The 19,629-nt window shown below is 50.7% G+C and overlaps 1 protein-coding gene across 4 annotated transcripts in view; it reads left to right on the top strand.

Annotated features, from left to right (window-relative positions):
• The window catches only part of HERC2 (HECT and RLD domain containing E3 ubiquitin protein ligase 2), a 2,956,340-nt gene that overhangs the window by 1,434,676 nt on the left and 1,502,035 nt on the right, over nucleotides 1–19,629 (top strand). The window lies entirely within an intron of this gene.

Genomic DNA, 19,629 nt, shown 5'->3' with positions numbered 1-19,629 from the left:
ACATGTAAGTAAATACAAGGACTTGGCATACATACTTGCCAAGCGTAGAATCACCATGGGATGGAAGGCATGCAACAGACCTAGGATAGAAGTCTAGTGGAAAGACCTTCAGAAATGGACTGAAGCTAAAACAGCAGTGTGGCAAGAAGCGGGTAATAGAGGAGGGAAGGAAGAGGCAGAAACCCTGACAGCCTGGAAACATTTAGTGGCCACACTGTACGGGCCCACCCAGGACTGGTCAAGCGACCAGGACTCTGTTGAGGGCATAGAAAAAGGAACCCCTTTGGAAGAAGATGATGCGGACTGCGAAGTGGAGTAGGCTCGAATGGGGGGTGGGAAAAGAGTAAGCAGTAGACACTGAATGATATATGCACATTTTGAAATGCTAAGACATGTACTGCAAGGTTTTGTTGTATGTTGTTTGTTTGTGATGAAATCAATAAAATAGTTTTAAAGAAAAACATTATACTACAACCTCTTGGAAAATATATTGACTATTTCTTGCAGCCTTTGGTTCAGTAAACAAGTACTTACATCAAAGACACCACTCATTTTCTTACAACACTTGAATAAGGTCACGCACCATACCAGTCGTATTCTTTTCACTCTGGATGTTAAAAGCCTATATACTTCAATACCACACAATCTGGGTATGGGTGTTATGGGGTGGATGTTACTAAGAGAAGAAGAGATCCCTGCACACAAAGTTTATTCTGGTGCTCTTACAATTCATAGCAGGAAATTCCCATTTTCAATATAAGGAACGATTCCATCTACAGGTAGTGGATACCTCTATGGGTGCCACCATGTCCCTGGCGTATGCAAACTGCTTTATGCATAAAAATGAAATGTACCATGTTCTAACCCACCCAGTATGGCAGGAATATATCGAACTTTGGATCACATATATTGATGATAACTTCGGCATATGGACAGGCACAGCGAATGAGCTCATGGACTTCTTTTTGTATCTAAATGCAATTGACCAAAGAATACAATTTACACATTAAATCTCAAGAGAGGAAATCCATTTTCTGGATGTAAATATCAAAGTGGAAACCACTGGATACAAGACCAATATTTACCGGAAAGATACAGATGGGATTAATCTTATACACAGGTTGAGTTTTCACCAACCGAGTCTGATCAAAAATGTACCATACAGTCAAATGCTACGGGTTAAGCGCATTGTTAGTGGCCCTGAGGACTACGCAGGTGAACCTGCAGAGATGGGCAAGAAATGTATAGCCTGAGGATACAAAACACAAGAAGTAGAGACAGCTGCTTCCAGGATAACAAGTATACAAAGAGATAAACTATTGACATCTAAGGATCAAAGCAAGACTGAATCCCAGTTACTATATGTCTCTAAATATTCTACCCAGAGCAACAGGATTAAGAACATAATTAAGAAAAAAGTGGAGAACATTAACGTGATCTGAGAGTGGAACATCTCTTTAAGGAACGCCCAGTCTTTGCCTACCGCACAAGTAAGAATTTTAGGGATCAACTTGTCTTGACTGGACCTCCAACGCACATTGTCGGCACCTCTCCCAAAGGAACATTCCCTTGCATCCATTGCAGTAACTGTGGATATGTCCAAAAAGGAAACATAATTAACCAACCACATACAGGGGAAAGGATTAAACTGAAGTATTTTGCGACATGTGATACCCTGAACATCGTTTACTATATTAAATGCCCCCATGGTTTGTACTACATAGGACAATCTAAGAGGTCAGCGAAGCTCAGGTTGAATGAGCACATGTCATGTCTAAGGAATGGAAACCTAAATTCTGCTGTGGACAGACATTTTCAGGAAAAGCATCATAACCTCTGTCAAATAAGGTTTAAGATTGTGGTAGTGGTGACTAAAGACAATATACATGAAAATATTCACAAGAGACTTGATTAAGGAGAAAACTTTTGGATTGATTGCCTTGGAACTCTTGCACCAAACGGAATGAATGAGGAGATGAATTATCTGTGCTACATTTGAAACTCTGAGCTGTTTTCATAATTGAAGTGCTCAAATTGACTTGTTCGACAATTGTGTATAACATGTGACTCTAGAGTGACTATATTTTTCTCCAGCATGGGGTCTGGCATGGATTCACATGCTCATGAATATTCCCCGTCGTCAGGCTGGGAATCCTCGGTAAAGAAAAAACCAGTATCAGTTTCGTTTCTGATCTGTCTTTCGTAGTAGTAACCAATCACTGGTCTCTGCGTCATACTGACCACAGCCAATGACTGCCCTCTACCTAAGCACCGCCTCTGGCAGCCATCTTCAGATTTTTACCGCACGTTCATGTGTTGGGATCCTCGTGCTATTGCTCTCGAGCGTTAGTGCTATTTTTTCACGTTTTTTGCTCAAAAACTTCATTTTTTCGGTCAAAAGAGCCTCAAGCTCCACCGACTCTCCATCCGATCAACGGGGACCCGTGTCGGATTCGTCTGCACCCCTCAAGGGTGAAGATTTTGTCGAGCTACGCTTTGGAGGACTCCAGAAGCTTCTCAGGCCCGGACATGGCCCAGGAGAAGGGAAGCTCGACGCCCGGAAAGCTGTTCAGGGTCTGCCCTGGATGCCAGCTGCAGAACGTCTTTAAGGAGGACGAACACTCCTTTTGTCTCTACTGCTTACATGAGGACAAGACGCACGTGGAGAAGGACTGTGCGTTTTGCGGCAATATGTCGGAGCGGACCATGAAGGACCGCCATCAACGTCTCGCCAACTGGCTGGAAGGGAAAAGCCCGTCAGGCGAGAAGAAGAGGAAGAAATCCGAGTGGTCTTCTAAGACCTTTGAGGACGCCCCGGCGACGGGGGTCCAACACAAGGCCAAGCACCGCGAGTCCACTGGCACCGGGCGCGCCGAACGGTCGGGCTCTACGGGCGCCAGGCAGGGCGCACCCTCCCCGGCACCTTCAACTACGAGCCAACGCTCTGGGTCGGGTAAGAGGAAGGGCGAGCACCCGGCGAAGCTCCTGGAGAGGCCCCGGTCGAGCTCGAAGGCCCCATCGGAGGGGGAGCGAGGCAGTGTCCCCCCCTCAAGGATAAGGCGGTGAGCGCACCTAAGGTGGTGAAGGCCTTAATCCATCCGGCCAAGCCCTCTATCGATACTGTCGCGGCGACCCTGGCTCAGCCTGTGGAGGCTACACCAGTGGTGGCGACCTCGGGGCTCAGAGTCTCCCTGCCACCTCGGAGGGAGTCCTCTTTTGTGCCCATCGATAGGACCCCCGTGAAATCGCCGGCGGGGAAGAAAAAGGGGGGGGGCAGGGTGTCGTCGTAGATTCGGCTTCAACCTCGGAGGAAGAGCTGATCGAGGTCTTAAGCCACGGCCTTGGCGTGGAAGAAGACCGGCCCGTCGGGATGGATCCCGACACGGGTGACGACGACATCGTCGAGGGTGCCGACGGGGCCCCTGATCGCCCGTCGGATTCCCCTCTGCCAGCGCCGCAAGACAACTCGGCGGCCATTTTGTTGGCTATACAGTCCTTATGCTCAGAGATGAGGACGAGACTACCGTTCCCGACGGAGGAACCTCTCCCGTCGGGGGATCCTGAACCGGGACCTTCTGGCGTTCCCCCGCCCAAGAAAAGAAGGATTCACCCTCCACCTCCTTTTCAGCCGTCGCGCACCGTCCAGCCCTCCTCCCCGTCCACCCGAGGGGATGATACGGGGACTGACACGGCAGCGACGGGTACGGACGACGAGGTATACAACGAGGATCTACCGTCGTCACCTCCCACCAGGGCTTCTCCGCCCGACGAGATTGGTTCGTTCCACTCCATGATCGCCAGGGCATCCGAGCTTTTCCAACTCTGCCCTGAGGAGAAGAAAAAGGAAGGATTCCTTTATCAACGGCGTGAGGCCAAGAGGAAGACGGTCCTCGCGGTGCCTCTACTGGACGACATTTGGGATGAGGGCCTCGCCCTCCTCAAGAACCCTTCCACTACGCCAGCTAGAAGAGACCGGTACGAGAAGAAGTACCGGGTCCCGGACGCGGCCCCCCTGTGCCTCCGGGCGCAGCCTACCCCGGACTCCGTCGTCTCCGCGGCGGCCAGGAAGAAAGCGGGGGGGGGGTGCGGCCTCCACATCGACTTCCCCACCGGACGGCGAGGGAAAGAAATTGGACACTATGGGACGCAGGGTCATCTCGTCTGCAGCGACGACGATTAAAGCGGCCAACGCCTTGGCTATCGTGGCCCGCTACGACAGGGAGCTATGGTACAAACTGGCTCCCCTGCTGGACTTCCTACCGGACGACAAGAGGGCGGATGCCCTGGAGATCCTACAGGAAGGTGAGGTGGCGTCGGACCACGCCATCACTATTGCGACGGACATCGCTGACACTGGGTTTCGCCAGTTGGGCAACGGCGTGTGCCTTAGACGGCGTGGATGGCTCAAGGCTACGGACTTCCGTCAAGACGTACAGACCAGAGTCCTGGACATGCCGTTCGATGGGAACAACCTGTTTGGGAAAACAGTGGACGATTCCCTTCAGGCCATTAAAGCGGACACTGAGACAGCCCGGGCCCTTGGGGTTCTGCAGCAACGACGGACGCCCTTTCGGAGCAGCGGAGGCAAGGGCGCCTCCAAAGGTTCCGGCGGCGGTTTCTCCACCTACCGTCAAGCGGCCCGCTCGTCGTCTCAGGAGGCCTACAGAGGACGAGGCAAGTCCGGCGGACCCCGCCGCCGTCGCCAAGGAGGTCAAGGCGGCAAAGCCTCGTCGAAACAGGATTGAACCGACTGTGGGGTCGGGCCCCCACCGATGCACCCCGGTGGGAGGCCGGCTGGCGAGCTTCGTCAGCATGTGGGAGTCCATCTCCACCGACGGTTGGGTGCTGGACGCCTTAGCCCGGGGCCATGCGCTCGAGTTTCAAAGAAGGTGCCCGCGCGTCCCCCCCGTGGCCAGAAAAGAGCTTCACGTCCCTCAGCTTCTCCTGGAGGTAAGGGCGATGCTCAGGAAGGGCGCCATTGAACTCGTCCCAAAGAGGCTTCGGGGCTCCGGAGTTTACTCGAGATACTTCCTCGTGAAGAAGAAGACGGGAGGATGGCGCCCCATCCTAGACCTGCAACGTCTGAACAAATTCATCAAGGCGCAGAAGTTCCGGATGGTCACCCTCCAGCACGTCCTGGGTCAGCTGGAGGAAGGAGACTTCCTGTCGTCGTTGGATTTGGAGGATGCCTACTTCCATATTCCCATCCTAAAGGGGCACCGAAAATTCCTCAGGTTTGTGGTCCAAGGGCGTCACTACCAGTTCAAAGCCCTCCCCTTCGGACTACGGTCGGCACCCAGGGTATTCACCAAGTGCCTTACCTACCTGGACGACTGGCTCATCCGGGCCAAGACGAGGGAGCTCGCCGTGGAGCACACGGCAAGGACCGTCCAACTTCTCACGGACCTGGGATTCTCCGTGAACTACGCCAAGTCCCACCTGGTACCCGCGCAAAACGCACTGTTTCTGGGAGCGAAGCTCGACACAGTGTCCCTTCTGGCCTCCTCGTCGGAGGAAAGGACCAGGTCCATCCTGGGCAAGGTACAGCGGATGTTGGCTTCCGACGCGGCCAAGGTGAGGTCCATCAAGTCCCTCCTCGGAATGATGTCTTCTTGCATCTACCTCATTCCCATGTGCAGGCTCCGGATGCGCCCGTTGCAGGAGTTCCTGGACGCGCGCTGGATCCAAACGACGGGCGGCTTCGAGGAGGATCACACTCGACGAGAGTTTCCGCTGCGCGGTCCGGTGGTGGGGCACTCGCGCGCATCTGACGGCGGGCATGGACTTCCAGACCCCAGACCACCAGGAGACAGTGACCACGGATGCCTCCCTAGAAGGGTGGGGAGCGCATACCGAAAATCTACACGCGAGAGGCCTTTGGCTCCCGACGGAGAAGTCCCTCCATATCAACGTCCTGGAGCTCCGTGCAGTGTTCTGGGCCCTCAGGTCCTTCCTTCCGTCCCTCAAGGGCAAGGTGGTGAGGATCTTCACCGACAACACCACCACCATGTTTTACATCAGGAAACAGGGCGGAACCAGGTCCCCAGCACTGTCCAAGGAGGCGCAGGACCTGTGGCATTGGGCCGTCGCCCAAAGGATGTTTCTGGTGCCGTTTCATCTGGCAGGGATAAAAAACACCATCGCCGACTCACTCAGCAGGGAGCTGCGCTCGTGCCACGAGTGGGAACTACGGCAGGATCTAGTGGATCGCCTCTTCCGACGGTGGGGCACACCCCAGATCGACCTGTTCGCGACGGCGACGAACTCCAAGTGCCGGAGGTTCGCCAGCAGGTTTCCCCAGGCGAGGAGCATGGGCGATGCTTTCTCGTTCCCCTGGGAGGGCCTGTTCCTCTACGCGTTCCCTCCTTTGCCACTGCTAATCCGGCTCGTCAACCAGCTCAAGAGGTCACGGTGCAGGATGATCCTCGTCGCACCTGCGTGGCTGAGGCAGATATGGTTCCCGGACCTTCTGGACTTGTCAACGTCCCCGCCAATCAAGCTGCCGGTGGACGCGGATCTACTCTCCAGGGAAGGAGGCGCCATCCTCCACCACGACCCGAAATCGCTGAACTTGCAGGCCTGGCTCCTGCAGCACTAGAGTTTGTAGGATACGACATACCGGCCGACTGCAGAGAGGTTCTTGCAAAGGCCAGGGCGTCCTCGACTCTTAAATGCTACGGACACAAATGGAAGAGGTTCTCTGTCTGGTGCCACGCACAGAAGATTAACCCTCTACGGATTACGGCTCCCCAGGTACTGCCGTACCTGCTGACGCTGGCCAAGGCTGGACTGGCACACGCGTCCATCAAGATTCATCTTGCTGCAATCTCCCGATACACCAGAACCACGGGGCGGACGTCCTTGTGGTCTCATCGTCTGGTGAAAGAGTTCATGAAGGGACTGTTCAGATCGTTCCCGCCGGTGAAGGCTCCGGTCCCGGCGTGGGAGCTCAACGTGGTGCTGATCAAGCTCATGGGACCTCCGTTCGAGCCTCTGCACTCGGCCCCGTTGAAGTTTCTGTCGTGGAAAACAGAGTTTCTTGTGGCCATCACCTCCGCACGACGGGTGGGAGAGATCCAGGCCCTTTCCTGCAAGGCCCCATACTTGACTTTTCACGACACGAGGGTAGTGCTCAGGACGCACCCCTCCTTCATGCCCAAGGTACCGTCGGACTTCCATCTCAACGAACCCTTGGTCTTGCCTGTGTTCTTCCCGTCGCCTTTGTCGCCGGCTGAGAGGACTTTGCACTCGCTGGATGTGGCTAGAGCGCTGAAGTTCTACGTGGACCGCACGAAGTGTTTTCGGAAGACGTCACAACTCTTTGTGAACTTTGGACCTGTCAATCAGGGGAAGGCTCTCTCGAAGGCTTCCATTTCCAGATGGCTCTCCGGCTGTATCATGTACTGTCATCGGTTGGCAAACCGACCGCTGCCTGGCCGTCCGAGAGCCCATTCCACCAGAGCGATCGCAGCTACCACGGCGTTCCTTTCTGGTGTGCCCCTGCTGGACATATGTAGGGCTGCTAAGTGGAGGTCGACGCACACCTTCACGAAATTCTACTGCGTCGATCGGGATTCCAGGGAGGAGTCCAGGGTCGGCCAAGCAGTGCTGCGCAACCTGTTCGCCTGAGGTGAGCCTGGTGAGGAGGTAAGATGCTTAATGTTGAGTTTGATGTAATGCTTAATGTTGAGCCTTTGCCACCTCCCGTGGTTGTGCATGTGTGTACTGCTATGTATTCTTTATTCATGAGCATGTGAATCCATGCCAGACCCCATGCTGGAGAAGGAACAAGTTACTTACCTGTAACTGTTGTTCTCCAGCATGGGTCTGGCATGGATTCACATGCGAACCCTCCCGCCTACCCCTCTGCGGCTCTTCACTTGGTCATACTGCCACTTCACGTGCTTCCAAATCTGAAGATGGCTGCCAGAGGCGGCGCTTAGGTAGAGGGCAGTCATTGGCTGTTGTCAGTATGACGCAGAGACCAGTGATTGGTTACTACTACGAAAGACAGATCAGAAACGAAACTGATACTGGTTTTTTCTTTACCGAGGATTCCCAGCCTGACGACGGGGAATATTCTTGAGCATGTGAATCCATGCCAGACCCATGCTGGAGAACAACAGTTACAGGTAAGTAACTTGTTCCTTATTGCGATTTGGAATGTGCCCTTCTGATGACACGTGTTTCGGCGGTTCGCCTTTATCAAATCTGGGCAAATTAGTCTATACATACCATGTCATATTAGTCACATAATTGTCCAATATTATATGTACAAATCTAGTGCATTGTACAATTAATGTCCAAATAATCATGATGTTAGTTGGCATGATTTTGGTGTGGGGGTAGGATTACTGGGTTTAGAGAGAAAACAAGAGGAGGCAAACATAAACTTTTTAAGTTATTTTATACTGAACCATTATCTGTGTACTCTTTAAACATTCTCCTTGTGTAATTAATTTGTGGTCTGCTTACCATGTGTCATTTTGTTTTCTTTCCTTGCACAAAATAGTAATATTGGGTTAGATCCCTGCAAAGGCAATGGATTGATGTAATATTAGATGCTACATACTGATATCCACATATATTTGTACAGCGCTGAATGTGGTTAGCCTCCATTAATGAGTGACACTGTGCCTTTACTAAGGTCTGCATTGAAGTCGTCATTTTATGCTGTGATCGTAAGTTTTTACACCTTTTAATTACTTCATCTATAAGCGGCATTGTGAGATTTACGAGGTGCGTGTTTACTTAACACGTGCACTCGAAGCGTTTGTTCATACGGGATTCCTGCGCCTTTGCTTGGAATCAGTATTAATTCACGGTATTATTTTACCAAAATTCCAATCTCTACTTCAGCCGTGCAATAAATCCGCTCTCCTTACCTTAGCTTCTGCCTGATTACTCGCGTTGGCTTCTGTTGCTTACCGAACCAACGCCACCATTGTAGCAAAGATGTTTATTATCACCATGGCGACCGCAAGAACGGCTCACCATCTTTTCTTTCAATAATAATAATAATTTCTCTGATGTCCGCCATCTTTTGGGCAAGATTCCCTGTTCAAGGCTGGTTAAAGTGGTACACTTCTCAATTCGTTTAGGATATAATTCAAAATACAATGGGCGATTTGAGACGTGTTTGTGCTTATACTAATAGTATATTGGTTTGAGGCCTATGAGTAATTGCTTGCATAAATTTACAACATCTCTGCGAATACCTCAAGTCCCCAAAATTCTGGATGGTCTTGTTGCAGCACGGTCTCTCCCAACTGGAGGAAGGAGACTTCTTGATGTTGCTGGATCTGGAGGACTCATACTTCCACAACCCCATTCAAGAGAAGCATTGGAAGTTCCTGCGCTTCCTTTTACAAGGAAGGCACTACCAATTCAAGGCACTGCCTTTTTAACTGAAGTCGGCGCCCAGGGTGTTTACGCAGTGCCTGGCACCAGTGGCGGCCCATCTGCGTCTACAGGGGATACATGTGTACCCGTACCTTAACGACTGGCTCATCCAGGCTAGGTCAAGGGAAGTAGCCGTCGAGCACACAGAGGACTGACGGATCTGGGGTTCTCCGGCAACTATCCAAAGTCCTGCTTGATACCATTGCAGAAGGCGCTATTCCTGGGGGCCAGGCTCAACAGTCTCCTGTCTGGTGGCCCCCTTGGAGTAGAGGGTAGCAGCCATATTGGGCAAGGTACAATGGCTGTTGGCACTGAAGACCGCCACAGTGCGGACCATATAGTCGCTGCTCGGGATGATGTCGTCATGCATCTACCTGATCTGGCTCTGCAGGTTGCGGATGCGACCCCTTGACGAATTCATGGACGCTAGGTGGATCCAGGTGTCGAGCAGTTCTGTGGAGCGATCAGGTGGTGGGGAATCCGCTCCAAAATCGCTGGGGTCACATATTTCCAGAGCCCCCCGTACCAAGAGACGGTCACCACGGACGCTTCCCTGGAGGGCTAGGCAGCCCACACAGGACATCTCCACGCCAGAGGCCTGTGGCTGCCAGAGGAGATGGGATCTCCACATCAATGTCCTGGAGCTGCGGACAGTGTTCTGGGCCCGCAAGGCATTCCTTCCGTCTCTCAAGGGCAAAGTGGTGAGGGTCTTCACCACCACAATGTTCTACATCGGGAAGCAGGGGGGCACCAGATCCCCAGCTCTCTAGAGCGGCACAGGACCGTCGCCCAAAAGATGTTCCTCATCCCTTTTCACCTGGTGGGAGTCAAGAACACCATCGCCAACTCCCTCAGCAGGGATCTGCACTCCTGCCACGTCGGAACTACGACAGGACCAAGTAGACTGCCTTGTCCTCAAATGGGCAGACCCCAGATCGATCTGTTTGCGACAAATTCCAAATGCCAGCAATTCGCCAGCATGTTGCACCAGCCGAGGAGCATGGGGGATGCATTTTCCTTCCTGTGAGAAGGCCTGTTCCTGTACGTGTTTCCTCAGTTGCCTCTCCTGCTGTGAGTCTTCAATCAAATCAAATGGTGCCGATGCAAGATGATCCTCATCTCCCTGACGTGGTGAGGCAGTTTTGGTTCCTGGATCTTCTCAGCCTGTCAACGTCGCCCCCTGTTGAGGCTGCCATTGGTCGCGGATCTGCTTGCCAGAGAAGGAGGTGCAATCCTACATCACGACCCAGGTTCACTGAACCTGAAGGCTTGGCTCCTGCAGCCTTAGTGTTTGGAGGATACAAGCTTCCGGCGGACTGCAGGGAGGTCCTTACCATGGCCAGGGCGTTGTCGAGTCCTACGGGCCCATTCCACCAGAGTTATCAGTGAGACGACAGCGTTCCTGTCTGGTGTGCCCCTGCTGGACATCTGCTGGACTCCTACTTGGAGGTCCATACACACCTTCACATGATTCTACTTTGTCAAAAGGGATTCCAGAGAGGAGTCCTGGGTCGGCCAAGCACTGCTACGCAACCTGTTCTCTTGAAGGTGAGCTTGTTCCGGAGGTAAGAGTAATTGCATCCATTGAGCATTGCCACCTCCAGTGGGTTGTGTAATGTTGCACTGCTATGTATTCTTGATTGATTGAGCATGTGAATCCATGCTAGCCCCCATGCTGGAGAAGGAACAAGTCATTTACCTGTAACTATTGTTCTCCAGCATGGGTTTGGCATGGATTCACATGCAAACCCTCCTGCCGTCCCCTCTGCGTCTCTTCTTGGTTCATACTGCCACTTTATGTGCTTACCAAATCTGAAGATGGCTGCCAGGGGGAGGGGCTTAGGGAGAGGGCAGTCATTGGCTGGGGACAGTATGACCCTGAGCTCAGTGATTGGTTTAGAGGAGAAATACAGTTTGTAAGTGAAAGTGAAACAGTTTTGTCTTTTACCGAGGATTCCCAGCTTGACTGGGAATATTCATGAGCATGTGACTCCATGCCATACCCATGCTGGAGAACAATAGTTACAGGTAAGTAACTTGTTCCTTCAAAGTTCCATGTAAACCAATCCATAGAGCTTCCTACATTCTTTCAAAATTCATCAAACTCAGCAGAAAGAAGCCTCCATACACTTGATGTATGGAGTGCAGTCTTATACTATGTGAAAAAACGAAACCCCTAAGGAAAACAGACCAACTCTTTGTTTACATTGCGCCTGGTAGTGAAGGCGATCACATATCAAAGTACGCCATCTGCAGATGGATAGTCAAGTGCATACAGCTGTTCTATTCCCTATCCAAGAAAGTCTTACCTTTCACCCCAAGGGCACACTCGTACAGGAGCTATCTTAGCTTTCATTGCAAACATCCCTCTAGACGTAATCTGCAAGGCTGCTATATGGTGTCCCATCTATACGTTCACATAGCATTACTGCATTGATATACATACACACACACTCTAAAGCAGATTCACAGGTGGGACAAGTGGTCCTTAAACATCCCTTTGCCGCTGTACCTTCTAACGCCCCACCTCCTTCTCCAGATACTGCTCGCTAATCTATGGAAAGCATGTGAACGAAGCAGATCCACAAGTTCCAGAAGAGATACGTTACTCGCCGTAATCGTATTTCTGGTGCTTGTATATGCTTACATTCACATGCGCTCACCCTTCCGCCCCCACTGGAGTAGAAGACGCATAGATGTTTTTCTGGGTTATCACTGTTTCTGCTTTATCACATCTGTACTCACGCAACACTTCATACAACCTCATTTCAGATACAATCTGAGGAACCTCGACGTGTGGAGGACCATGGATGAAGTACACATCACACTAGGGATTGTATTAATAAACACGCCTTGTCGACGTCCGTTTCAGTTTCGTAAACACATCTTGTAATAGTGTGCGACTTCCACTAGATGTCAGACTATGCAGAGCATTTGTATCTAAGCAGATAAAAGCACCAGAAATACGATTACGGTGAGTTATATATATATATATATATATATATATATATATATATATATATATATATATATATATATATATATATATATATATATATCCTATGTGAATGATGTATTTTTTACATTTTTTTAAAACTTTGAGTTCGGCAAGGTAACGGGAAAACAGACATTGTTACATACAATTACTTGCAAGCCTGTAGGCATCATACATAGGAATAACACATTTGGGTATAAAGGCACTGGCATCGGGGTGTGAGTGGTCACGAGACATAATGTAAAGCCTAGTGGGGGTGTAATGAAACATGTGGAGACCCTTGAAGTGAAGGAAACTATACAAGCTCGTCCACACATACCGTCCCACATCTCATCAGTGATAACAATTCCCAGGTCAGCACTCCAGGCTTCCCTAAGTTTAGTAAATGGTGTAGTACAGCGTGACTGGAGCTGCTTATATGAAAGAGACACAATGCCAAAGGGGACCACTTTACACATCATAAGGGCAAGCAGGGGTTCATCGGAGGGTGTGGGGGAAGTGTTGGGAACTCAGGCCATCTTTTTCCAATCGCTCGCCTAAGCCCGGCATACTGTAGCCACAGACAAGGAGTTCCCGCCAATCGCTTATGTATGTAGTCCAGACCAAAAATATGCCCTGCTCATACATCTCACCATGGGTGGGGAAGCCCCCTGCCGACCATTTAGTGGCTATGGATTTGCCAGTGTTGGTGAGCCTGTGAATATAGTTCCATAGTGGACGGTCTTTGTGGAATGGGCGGCGGCAGCCCGTCTGTTTGCAAATCTTTTCACAGGCTAAAGCAGTAACTGCTGCGGGACTAAGTGCACCAGGGTCGGTCCAGATATGAGGAAGCGGGAGGGAGCAAAGGTCTCTGGCCCTAACAACAAGCTGTCACATTTTACATGTGGGAGCGGTAGGTCATCAGTGGACCAATATGCCGCATAGTGGGCTTGTGCTGCGTTCCAATACGCATCAAAGTCGGGAGCTGCCAGGCCACGTTGATCAAGTGGCCTGACCAGAGTTGACCATTTTAGGCCTACTGTACCAGAGTGCCATAGGAAGCTATTCTTCGCAGAACGAAGTTTAGCAACAAATTCAGTGCCGGGCCACAGAGGGACGCTGAGGAAGCAGGATTGGATCTGGGATAACACAACCATCTTAAGGAGAGTTTGCCTATCAAGGTAACTGGGAGCTTAGACCACAAGAGCAGCTTCTGTTCAAGTTGCTGCAAATAGGATCCAAAATTGCCGTTGTATAAGGAGTCATGATGCCTAGTGATTGTAACCCCCAAGTATTTTATCTCAGTGTGGGCCCATCTAAACCCCAGCAAATTGGATTGAACCTCCGTTGTCAGTCAGGGGGAACAGCTCGGACTTGGCCCAGTTAACCCGTAGGCCAGATAAGAAGCCGAAATGAGAGACGTCATGCATAATAGGTTTGAGATTGCGTTCCGGGACTCTTATGTACATGAACGCATCATCAGCGTAAAGGGAAATAATTTTGGGAGCGCTGATCAATTGTATACCTCTATAAGCGTGTTTGGACCGCTTAATATCAGCAAAGGGTTCCATGACTAGTGCAAAGATGAGTGGGGATAAAGGGCATCCTTGCCTGGTACCCATGCCAATATCAAACGGCCATTGGTGCGCACTTGGGCGACTGGTTTGGAATATAGCAGCTTTATCCAGAACACAGATCTAGGCCCAAAATTACACTTCTCGAGCATCGCCCAGAGGAAGCGCCAGGAAACCGAATCAAAGGCTTTCTGCACATCTAGCATGGCAGCGACTGCGCTCGTATCCGGGGCGATCTCGGACAGGACATTGAACAGTCATTTTATATTTAGGGCGTTGGAGCGGCACAGGACAAAACCGGACAGATCGGCGTGTATGGAGGCATATATCGGGCCAAATGTATAGCTAGAACCTTAGCGAATATCTTGACGTCGCTGTTGATCAGTGACGGGGCAATATGATCCACAATGTGCTGTGGTTTACCAGGTTTGAGCAGGACTGTTATCAACCCACTTGTTGCAGTGTGGCGGGCAATTCGCCCCTAGTGCAGGACTCGTCCCAAAGAGCCACCAAATGGGGCACGAGGAAAGATTTGTAACACTTAAAGTCCCATGGTGAGACCATCCGGACCAGGGGCCTTATTAGGGGGCAATGCGTCTATAGCACGGGAAATCTCCCTGGCTGTGATCGGACTGTCAAGGACATTCCTAGTTTCGTTAGACAGCATTGATAGTGTATCTAAGAATGTCTCTATGGCTATGTCTTTGGCTTCGTCAGTTAGTGTATAACGTAGCATAAAAGGGGCAAAACACTTAATTCACTTCTCCATTAGTGTGGACTAGTGTCCCGTCTGGGCCTTCGATCAGGGGAATATGGTGTCCGCCTATCTCATGTTTAATCAGGCGGGCCAGTAGGCCTCCTGGTCGGTCACCTTCGCCATATTGTGTTGAGGCCGACGGGCTATCCAGAAATCTGTGCTCCCTCTCAGTGGCTTCCCAAAAGCTATCAAGGGCGTCCCTAATGTTAGACAATGCAGTAGAGGTCGAATCCAGTGCATATGCCGTCTCCAGCCCTTTCAAGGAGGGCTCGCTCTGTAAGATAGTGTTAAGTATCGTTCTCAGGATCCCAGACTCTTTGGATATGGCCACCCCCCCGGATGTAGGCCTTGAAAGTGTCCCACAGTATTGCAAGGGAATCACCGAAGTATTCAGTTATGCTTTCCCTGAGCTCGGTCCTGTAGACCGGCTCTAAGAGAACGTGAGGTTTCAGTCTCCAGGAGCGATCAGGGGGCTAGGGTCCACCCAAGGTCAAGGTTCGGGTGATTGGAGAGGGATCCAAATACGTCCTCTGGAGTATGTCAGCCTCCGAGGTGCAAGTGATTAGCACTCCCGATAAAAGCCATAGGTCGATCTTAGAGAGCAAATCGTGCACCGAAGAGTAGAAGGTGTACTCATGAGAGTCCGGGTGTAGCAGTCTCCAGACATCTGCCATACCGAGGTTGGATCTCATATCCAAAATAACATGGTCAGCCCTGGATAACGCCTGGGACTTGGTCCTAGACCTGTCACCTCAGGGTACAGAATGGTATTAAAATCGCACAGGACCGGAACTAGCGGATATCTGTCAAGCATGTACATTAGGTCGAAATAGAACTCTGGGTCGCCTGTATTAGGACCATAGCAAAATCAGTTTCGTCACAGCTAGTGTACATACATTGGTATGTATCTTCCCAGAGGATAAATGTGTGTGTCTATGGGAGAGTATTGGAGAGATATATGGACTAGGGTCATAACTCTGCAGCTTTGGGTCGAGTAGCGGGTATAGAAGCGTTGAGTGCCCCTGTTCTTTGCAAATTTGTTGCCTGTGGCCGCCTGCGCGTGAGTCTCTTGCAAGAAGAGAATGCGGGCCCTATGGCGTTCCACATACAACTGTAGCTTGTGCATTTTGGTGGTGTTACCAAGGCCTCTGACATTCCAACTCGAGCATCTCTGCAGCTCAGCCATTGCCGAGTGTCATGAAGTAGTAAGCCCAAAATAATTTTAGTTTGAGGATAGCCATACAAGTAGAGAGCTATAGAAGAGCGTTGATGATTGTTAACACCGCCACCAGTGCCAAACATTTTCTGAACCCCATCAAACCCCAGCCCACCCACTACCCACATCCCATGCTGAAACCAGGAGATGACGTAACGCATTGCAATTCAGCATGGGAGGGCTGTACGCTCTGTACAGTTTGCCTGCATTGCAGCAAATAGGCAAGCAGTAAAGAAGGAATCAAAGAGAACAATTGCCACATTTGAATGGTACACTTATACATAACTAGAGAGGATAGTGTGCTGCATCGGGGTAGGCAAAAGAGGGGGCGCCAGCCACTGCAGGCGAGGGCGCCACGGGCGTCGCACCCTCCGACATGTTAAAGAAACGTGTCTACTTAATCCTAGATAATGTTGGTCAAGGAACTTAGTTGCTTCCTCAGGGATGTTGAAGAAGACCTTTCCAGAGTGTTCTGTACAGAGTTTGGTGGGAAACATCATGGCTTCGCTGACACCAAGGTCTCAGAGCCTCCTCTCCACTGGCAAGAAAGTCTTGCGTTCCTGCTGGACCGAGACGGAGAATTTGGGATATAAATTAATTTTATTGGATCTGAGCAGTAGTTAGTTACCCTTTGACACTGGCGGCTCGAAGCAAAGTGTCTCTATTCCGATGGTTGAACACCCTGGCGATAAATCGGGCATTGGGGGGCAGCGGGTTTGTTTCATCATCGGGGTTCGGTGTGCCCTTTCAATCGCAAATTAGGGGGGATAGTTTTGGGTTGTCTAACAAGAAGAGAGTGCGTTCCACAAAGTCCTCCATTGGACCATTAATGTTATCCTCAGGTACCCCGATGATGCGTATATTGTTGCGCCTCGATCTGGATTCCAGGTCGTCATTTTTCCTGCCAATTTTTCACACCTGTTTGGATAGGGCTGTGAGGTCGGATCTGAGCGCCGCAACATATTCTGTTGTTGCGAACCTAGTCTCAACTTCGGTTATTTGGGCGTCTGGTTTCTCCATGCAAGCCTTTATGACGCTGATCGTGCCGCTCATGTCATCCAATTTGGTATTTATGGTGGTGAATTCGTCTCTCAGAAAGTTCATAAGTTTTTGTATTTCTGTGGGTTCACCGGTGTCTGAGGAGGACGCTCCCATTTCCGGTTCTGTTGTCATGTTAGGTTCTTTGGTGGCAGATATTGATCGAGCTTTGTTTCTTTCCTGAGCCCTTTGTCATTGTGATGGTAGCCGGGGGCAGGGGAGAAGGAGTACAAAGAAGAGTTTGCTGTGAAGGAGTAATGTCGGCGATAGGACAAGGAGAGGCACCATTGGGTGTACAGCTCATAGGGCGGTGATCTACTTCCCAATTCCTGGCCGTCAACGTATTCGGGCCACCAGCTCAGTACGATATTAGTGGATTGCCGATCACGCTGGAGACAAATAAGGGGGTGGGGGGCAGCCCAGAGCTTGCAGAGGGTCAATCAGTGGGAACAAATAAGCACAATCTGTCTGAGCTGGAGGTGCTGCTCACTAATATAGGTGAGGGTACAGAGCAGGTTTATAGCAGGAGTGAAGGTACAGTGTAGGCAGGCCCAGTGATTGGAGTAGAGCGCTGGTATAAATAGATCACCTGTACTGATCGGCACTGGTGTGGTAGCCGTATCGGAGGTAGTTGCCGCGTAGAGCAGGTATTCATGATTCTGGGTGAGTAGACCTGTGTTACACGAGTTGCAGTGCTGTAGTATTAGCTCTAGGCTGGGTGCGGGGGCAACAGTTCACGTATTTTCACCTCTACTCCAATACCGCCATCTTAGAGTCCCCAGAACACTGAGGAGTGGACTCAAGGTATCCGCAGACAGTAGGCGTCTGTAGACACAGCGCCGCACAGTCGCTACAGGATAGTACAGGTGACCAAAGTAGATGTTGTGGCTGCACAGCGTCTCCAGGCACTGAGGGAATGGGTCTGCGGCTGCCGTACGGCTGAACAGTGTACTGCGGGGGCAAACGGTATCTCAGGTGACTCGGCCGGGCTGGGAGCAGCAATTGGGTGCCGGTTGAGGCTCCTCTGCATTCCGGATCCTAAGATTGTTGGGGTGTTGGTCTCTGCACAGGCCGACACAGGTCGCGTTGCGGGGCCGCGCACCCAACCAGGTCGGGACGTAACCAGGAACCTGGGGCTGTCACAGTATTGGGCGGGCTGTAACCGCCAACTGAGAGGGGGCTGAAGTAGAAAGGGGAGCCACCTCAGCAATGGTCTCACGTGCTCAAAGACAGTCCTCTGGGGTCACTGGTCACCGCGGCTGCTTAGGGGTAGGGTAGGCGCTTACGCACGGCAACCGCTCTCACCTCAAATCTTCGGGCGGGCTGCCAGCAAAGATGATCCAATACAAGCGTGGTGTGTGAAAGAGTTCATTGTTGAGGGGGCAGCCGCGCAACATCCATGCGTCCCTGCCATGGCTTCAAAGTGATCGGCCCTTGTGGTTGGTAGTTCGCTGCGTGGTTCCCGGCAGGCGACCCGCAGTATTCGTCGGGCCAGTAAACGTACAGAACAGGTGGTCCTCATGGGCCGGGTGCAGCACCGTCCGGGCACCAAGCGGGCTGGCAGGGGCTTGATGACGGGGGTTGGAGGTTCCGCCTGAGTAGTCCTCCGGGTCATCAAGGCACTCTGGAGATTTCCCTGATGCCAGACAGCAGCCAACGAGCAGGGGAGAGATTGAGATTCCTGTAGATAAGGCATATCTGTGCGCGGCGCAGCCAGAGGGCCCAGTTGTCACAGCATGTGAAGTTGCTGCATCAGGGCTGGATAGACCCCGAGAGTCCTACAGGAGTGGAGGCGAGATGGAGGCCAAGGGCGAGTGTGCAGTCCCCTGGCAGCTTCAGGCTTCTGTACCAATATTTTGAGTAGTTAATGTGCCGTCAGGGGATGGTAATTTGCTGCGCTGTCAAGGCAAACTACGGAGCAACTGAATCAAGCAGCCATCTTGTCAGCGTATTTTTTAACCAAGGGATTCTTAACTTGATGTTGGAGAATATTCAATACATGTTAGTATCTATAAAAGATACTAATGCTGATGAACTATACCTACAGATAAACAACTTGGATTTACTTACCCTAGTGACTTCTGTGCTTTCTTGCCCTAGCCCCTTTTCCTCCATATGTCCCACTCTCAATCAAAAAGTGCTGGATTTATACAAATCCTATCAAAGGACTGACTGCCGTAACCAGGAACAATTCATGAGGGAGCACCTATGCAGAAGTCATAGTTTTCATGCACTCACCTCAGCACGTTGCATTTTTGAATAATGCAACACTGCTTTGCCTCATGTTCTTGTCCTCCCCTACAAGGAGACATTGCCCAACAAGTATTGAGGAAAAGGCTCTACGGACTAGTAGTAGAGTTATCACTATGGTGAGTAACTTGTTCATTCTTTTTTTCTTCATTGGTTGAGCTAATGGTCATTGTGACCCGTTTTCTATGGAGGTATCAAATAAACAGACATAGTTAACATCATGTTAAACTAGGGGCTTGCATGAGTCGCATGCTCTGCACAAGAAAGTTCAGTAGAAGCTGATTTCTAAGTGTTGATAGAATGTAATGACCTTGATCTGTTGGTTCATGTAAATGTATGTCATCACTACTTTTAAAAACTTAGATACGTTATATTTAATTAAAAATATATATTTTTACATAAAATAGCTAGAGACTTC

Source organism: Ambystoma mexicanum, chromosome 7p (assembly GCF_040938575.1).
Source record: "Ambystoma mexicanum isolate Mex_15411 chromosome 7p, UKY_AmexF1_1, whole genome shotgun sequence".
NCBI lineage: Eukaryota > Metazoa > Chordata > Amphibia > Caudata > Ambystomatidae > Ambystoma > Ambystoma mexicanum.
The sequence above is the reverse complement of the archived record's forward strand: the minus strand, read 5'-3'. Positions and strand labels throughout refer to the sequence as shown.